General features: G+C 37.1%; 1 non-coding gene across 1 annotated transcript; it reads left to right on the top strand.

Moving 5' to 3' along the window:
* Positions 1-775: 775 nt before the first annotated feature.
* LOC114612531 lies at positions 776-882 on the top strand. The gene has a single exon (XR_003710038.1). It is a non-coding gene; the product is annotated as a U6 spliceosomal RNA (small nuclear RNA).
* The last annotated feature ends 6,339 nt before the right edge of the window (positions 883-7,221 follow it).

The following is a 7,221-nucleotide window of genomic DNA, read 5'->3' on the forward strand; positions in this document are numbered from 1 at the left end:
ACTCAATTATTTCTAATTCTCACTTAATGTTATCTGCCCCATAGGGTTCATTCTGGACATCCAACTACTGCATACTTTTCTTTTTTGTTATATTTGTAATTTTCTCTCTTTATTGTTCCCAGAAACACTTAACAACTGTAGGTTATTGCCTCTTTCTGCACATATATATCTTAAAGACTTTCCGACAGGTTGGACTGCCTGATTCATACCACTTCAGGTTCCTGGAAAAGACTCTTCAACTGATTGAGCTGCCTACAGGTTGTGAAGTGTGTTCCATGTTTCCAGCTTTCATTATTTATTCCCCATGCTGGCATGTATTTCAGTCATTTCTGCTTCTGAAAGTAATCATAACATTAATTGGTCCACTAAATTCGACTTTGGTGTTTTCCTTATTTTTTTCTGTCAACCGTTCCCTATCTGAAGTAGAAGAAAGTTTTTCATATCTCATAAGGAAGAATGTCACACAACTACTCTCCACCAAACTGTATTACTTAATGCATTCATAAATATGCACCCCAGGTCCTGAGGGTATACATTAGCACTGAGCCACTTACAAGCATGCTTTTAGGCCTGAGTTCCATTTTCAACAGTTAGAAAATCAAAGTAAATAAACCAGCAGAGATACTACTCTACTACAGTTATTTTTAAAATATTTTGACTAATTTACTGTGATACAATTCACTTCATTAATTAGTTGTTTCTGATAATTAATACATAGTCTTCCCTATCATAATAGATCTGTGATATAGATCTTCTAATTTAAAAGAAAAATTGTGTGCTTACTTTGACAGCACATATACTAAAATTGGAATGATACAGAGAAGATTATCATGGACCCTGTGCAAGGATGACACACAAATTTATGAAGCATTCCATATTTTTAAAAGCAAGAAATTATTTTTCTTTCAACAAACCCAAAAGAAGATGGCCACACAAACATAATTTTGCCTCTAACAACAAAAATAACAGGAAGCAATAGTCACTGGTTTGTAATATCTCTTAACACCAATGGAATCAATTCCCAATAAGAAGACATAGACTAACAGACTAGATACATAACCAGAACCCAGTATTTTGCTGCATACAGGAATCTCAGTGGAAAAGACAGACACTACCTCAGAGTAAAAGGCTGAAAAACAATTTTCCAAGCAAATGGTCCCAAGAAACAAGCTGGAGTAGCTATTTTAATATCGAATAAAATTGACTTTAAACCAAAAGTTATCAAAAAAGATGAGGAAAGACATTTCATACTTATCAAAGGAAAAATCTACTAAGATGAACTGTCAATTCTGAACATCTATGTCCCAAATGCTGGGGTACCCACATTCATAAAAGAACGTTCAAAGTTCAAACAATAATAGTGCAAGAGTTCAACACCCTACTCTCCGCAATGGACAGATCATGGAGACAGAAACCAAACAGAGACACAGTGAAACTTACAGAACCAAATGGATTTAACAGATATCTATAGAACATTTCAACCTAAAACAAAAAAAAATATATAACTTCTTCTCAGGACCTCATGGTACCTTCTCCAAGACTGACCATAAAATTAGTCACAAAACAAGCCTCAACAGATACAAGGAGACTGAAATAATCCCATGCATCCAATCAGATCACCACAGACTAAGGCTGGTCTTCAATAACAACAAAAAATCAGAAAGTGCACATACACATGGAAGCTGAGCCACTCTCTACTCAATGATAATTTGGTCAGGGAAGTAATAAAGAAAGAAATTAAAGACTTTAAAATTTAATAAAAATGAAGGTACAACATACCCAAACATATGGGACACAATGAAAGCAGTGCTAAGCGGAAAACTCATAGCTTTGAGAGCCCCCAAAGCAAAACTGGAGAGAGCATTCACTAACAGCTTAAGAACACGTCTGAAATTTCTAGAACAAAATGAGGCAAATATACCAAAGAGGAGTAGGCAACAGGAAATAATCATTCAACCAAGAATAAACAAAGAATTATACAAAGAATCAACAAAACCAGGAGCTGGTTCTTTGAGAAAATCAACAAGATAGATAAACCCTTAGCCAGACTAAGCAGAGGGCACAGAAAAAGTATCCAAATTAAAAAAATCAGAACTGATAAGAGAAACATAACAACAGAAATCAAAGAAATTAAAAAAAAATCATCAGATCCTACTACAAAAGCATATACTCAACAAAACTGGAAAATGTGGATAAAATGAGTAATTTTCTAGACAGATATCAGGTACCAAAGTTAATTCAGGATCAGAGAAACTATTTAACAGTCTCATAATCCCTAATGAAAGAGAAGCAGTCATTAAAAGTCTCCAAATCAAAAAGGACCAAACGGTTTTAGTGCAGAATTCTGTCAGACTTTCAAAGAAGACCTAATACCAATACTCTTCAAACCATTACACAAAATAAAAACAGAATGAACACTACCTAAATTATTCTATGAAGCCACAGTTATGCCGATATCAAAATCACTCAAGGACTCAACAAAGAAAGAGAACTTGAGGCCAATCTCCATTATGAATATCGATGAAAAAATACTCAATAAAATTCTTGCAAGCCAAATCCAAGCACACATCAAAACAATCATTCACCATGATCAAGTAGGCTTCACCCCAGGAATTCAGGGATAGTTCAATATATGGAAATCCATCAACGTAATTCACTATATAATCAAACTCAAAGGGAAAAAAAACACATGATCATCACATTAGATGCTGATGAAGCATTTGACAAAATTCAACCCCCCTTCATGGTAAAAGTCTTAGAAAGAATTCTAAACATAGTAAAAGCAATATACAGTAAACCAGAAGTCAACATCAAACTAAATGAAGAGAAATTTGAAGTAATCCCACTAAAATCAGGGACTAGACAAGGCTTCTCACTTTTTGTCAATATAGTCAATATGGTACTCGATGTTCTAATCAGAGGAATTCTACAACCAAAGGAAGTCAAAAGGATACAAATTGTAAAAGAGGAACTCAAAATATCACTATTTGCAGATGATATGATAGTATATTTATGTCCCCCCAAAAATTCCACCAGAGAACTTCAGCAGATAAACAACATCAGCAAATTGGCTAGATATAAAATTAACTAAAACAAATATGTACCTTTCTTCTACTTAAAAGATAAATGGGCAGTGAAAAAATTAAGGAATTGATACCCTTCAGAATAATCACAGATAATATAAAATAACTTGGTGTGACTCTAACCAAGCAAGTTAAAGATCTGTATGACAAGAACTTCAAATCTCTGAAGAAAGAAATCAAAGAAGATCTCAGAAGATGTAAAGATTTCCCATAATCATGGGTCGTTAGTAAAAACATACTAAAATGCCCATCTTGCCAAAAGCAATGTACAGATTCAATGCAATTCCAATCAAAATTCTTACTCCATTCTTCACAGAGATAGAAAAAGTAATTCTCAAATTCATTTGAAACAACAAAAGCCCAGGATAACAAAATCCAGGAATCTCAACAAAAAAATAACTTGGAGAATAACCATCCCTTACCTCAAGCTGTATTACAGAGCAATAGTGTTAAAAATTATGCGGTATTGGTGCAGAGACAGGCACATAGATCAATGGAATAGAACTGAAGACCCAGAAATGAACTCACACACCTATGTTCACTTGATCATTGACAACGAAGCTGAAATCTTCCAGTGGGAAAAAAAGACAGCACATTCAACAAATGGTGCTGGCTTAAGTGGCAGTCTGCATGTAGAAGAATTCAAATTGACCCATTCTTATCTCCTTGTACAAAGCTCAAGTCCAAGTGGATCAAAGACCTACACATAAAACCAGGTACACTGAATCTATTCGAACAGAAATTGTGAAAGAGCCTCAAACACATCAATACAGGTGAAAACTTTCTGAACAGAACACCAATGACCCAGGGTCTAGGATCAATGATAGAGAAATGAGGTCTCATAAAAATTGAAAAGCTTCTGTAAGGAAATGAACACTGTCATCAGGACAAAATGGCAACCTACAGGTTGGGAAAAGACCTTTACCAATCCCACATCAAATACAAGACTAGTATCCAATATAAACAAAGAACTCAAGAAATTAGACTCCAGACAATCAAATAACTCTATTAAAACATGGGGTACAGAGCTAAACACAGAATTCTCAACTGAAGAATCTCACACTGCTTAGAAACACTTAAAGAAATGTTCCACATCCTTAGTCATCAGGGAAATCCAAATCCAAACAACTCTGAGATTCCACTTCACACCAGTCATAATGGCTAAGATCAAAAACTCAGGTGACAGCAGATGCTGATGAGGTTGTGGAGAAAGAGGAACACTCCTCCATTGCTAGTGGCATTGCAAGCTAGTACTACCACTCTGGAAATCAGTCTGGTGGTTTCTCAAAAAATTGGACATAGTACTACCTGAGGATCCAGCTTTACCACACCTGGGCATATACCCAAAAGATGCCCCAACATATAACAAGGACACATGCTCCACTATGTTCATAGCAGCCTTATTTATAATAGCCAGAAGATGGAAAGAACCCAGATGTCCTTCAACAGAGGAATGGATACAAAAAATATGGTACAGTTACACAATGGAATACTACTCAGCTATTAAAAACAATGACTTCATGAAATTCTTAGGCAAATGGATGGATCTGGAAAATATCCTCCTGAGTGAGGTAACCAATCCACAGAAGAACACACATGTTATATACTCACTGATAAGTGGATATTAGATAAAAAGCTCAGAATATCCATGATACAAATCCCAGACCATATTAAGCTCAAAAAAGAATGACCAAAGATTGGATGGTTCAGTACTAATTAGAAGGGGGAACAAAGAAATCAATGAAGGTAGAGGTAAGGAGCGATCTAGGAGGGAGAAGAGGAGAAAAAGGAGGTCAGAATCAGGTGTGGGAGGAGATAGGGGAGAAGTACAGAGGGTAGGAAATTAAAGGGAGGTGTGTAGCTGTGAGAGGGTAGAAAACTGGGGGTAGCCACTAGAAAATTCTAGTTGTAAGGAAAGCAAGAAGCTCCCAGGACTCAACAGGGATGACCTTAGCTGAAATACCCAACAATATAGAGAGAGAACCTGTAGAAACCATATCCAGACATATGGCTCCCAGTTGAGGGATGGGACCACACACCCTCCTCAAAAATATTAACACAGAATTGCTTAGGCAAATGGATGGATCTAGAAAATACCATTCTGAGGTAACCCAATCACAAAAGAACACACATGGTGTGCACTCACCTATAAGTGGATATTAGCCCAAAAGCTTGGAATAACCAAGATACCATTCACAGACCATATGAAGCTCAAGAAGGAGAAAGACCAAAGTGTAGATGCTTCGATCATTCTTAGAAGAGAAAACAAAATACTCAAGGTAGTTAATACGGAGACAAAGTGTGGAGCAGAGACTGAAGGAAAGTCCACCCAGAGACTGCCCCACCTGGGGATCCATCCCATATACAGTCACCAAACCCAGGCTCTATTTTGAATGCCAAGAAGTGCATACTGACAGGAGTCTGATACAGCTGTCTCCTGAGAGGTTCTGCCAGAGCCTGACAAATATAGAGGCAAATACTCACAGCCAACCATTGGACTGAGCATGTGGTCCACAATAGAGGAGTTACAGAAAGAACTGAAGGAGCTGACGGGGTTTGCAACCTCATAGGAAGAACAACAGTATCAACCAACCAGACCCTCAGAGGTCCCAGGGACTAAACCACCAACATGTAGTAGCTCCAGCTGCATATGTAGCAAAGGATGGCCTTATCTGGCATCAATGGGAGGAGTGGCCCTTGTTCCTGTGAAGGCTTGATGCTTCTGCATAGAGAAATTCTAGGGCCACTGAGACAGAAGTGGATGGGGAAACACCCTCATAGAAGCAGAGGAATGTGGGATGGAACAGGAAGATTCAGAGGGGGCTGAGAAAAGGGATAATGTTTGAAATGTAAATAAAGACAATATCCAATTAAAATAAATAGCATTAATTTGAAAAAATAGAGAATCAATAAACAAAGCTACCTGCCACAACAAAAAGGCAGGTGTGTGTCCTTTCAAACTTCTATGCAAATTCCTTTTGGGTTTCTGTTTGTTTTATTCATTTCTATATTTTTTATTCAAATGGATTTTTTCTTTATTTTTATTATTCATTCTTCACTTTCTCCACTACTGACTGGAAAATTCCTTGGGCTGAAGATTTCGTCAGATCTAGCAGGGAAGGCCTAAAATAGTTTCATTGAATAACCATGGTCATCTTCAGAAAGACAAGTTAGCCAGCTGAAAGGTTATTTCAAAGAAAATATAGCACTTAGGACTTTTTTTCCAACTTTAGCTATCAAATTCAACAACTCAATGTTTTCTTATAAGCTGTCTAAATTCTTGAGTAAGTTTGCAAGCAGGGATCACTGCTAGCATTGAAAAGTTGTTGGGGTACTGTATGTTTCTTTGCTGTCATTACTGTCCAGTGAGACAAGCAACTTGGCCCCTTTCAACCAATCATCTCAGCTGGGTTTGTTGAATGATTTAACACACACCTGAGCATCCAACTGTTCCCTACCAGTGGACAATTCTGCAGGTGACCTCAAGAAGAGGGATGGATTATAAATATAGGCTAAGGAGGAAGACTAGAGCAGTGACACCATGTATTTGGCTTCAGAGAAACTCTCATCCCTTTCCTCTACTGGGAAAGGCTTTTCAGGTGTGGCTTGTTGGGGAAAGGAATACTCAAGCCCCTAAAAGTAACACTTCATCCATGCTCTATAAGAATACCCATAAATTCGTTCCCTACAGTGAACTTTGGTGGAACTATGCCTTGGTTTTCCATTGAAACCTTAGGAAAAAAGGTAGATGATACTTAAATATTTCCCTTGGAAAGAATTTTAATAACATTAGCTTACTCTTTGAAGCAGAAATTTGTGTAGCCCAAGGTGGTCTTAAACTTACTCTGTCAAGAATAAGCTTGAACTTTTAGTATTTTGACATCTACCTCCCAAATTGTAGAGTTTCAAGCATGTCCCACTATACCCTGTCAAAGCACTAGCTTTATTAAAAGATCCTACCTCTGAGCCTTAGATTTGAGTATGTAACATAAGCTAGCCAAAAACTCATGGCTGGAGATCATAGAAACTAGAGGAGAAATTATTCCTACCATTTTCTAAAACTATAACGTCTAAGTGTATTCTAAACTCTTACCATTCTATCCACATATAAGTGTAGCTCTGATCCTTCATCCAGGAT

This window comes from Grammomys surdaster, unplaced genomic scaffold (genome assembly GCF_004785775.1).
Source record: "Grammomys surdaster isolate TR1022 unplaced genomic scaffold, NIH_TR_1.0 126163, whole genome shotgun sequence".
Lineage (NCBI taxonomy): Eukaryota > Metazoa > Chordata > Mammalia > Rodentia > Muridae > Grammomys > Grammomys surdaster.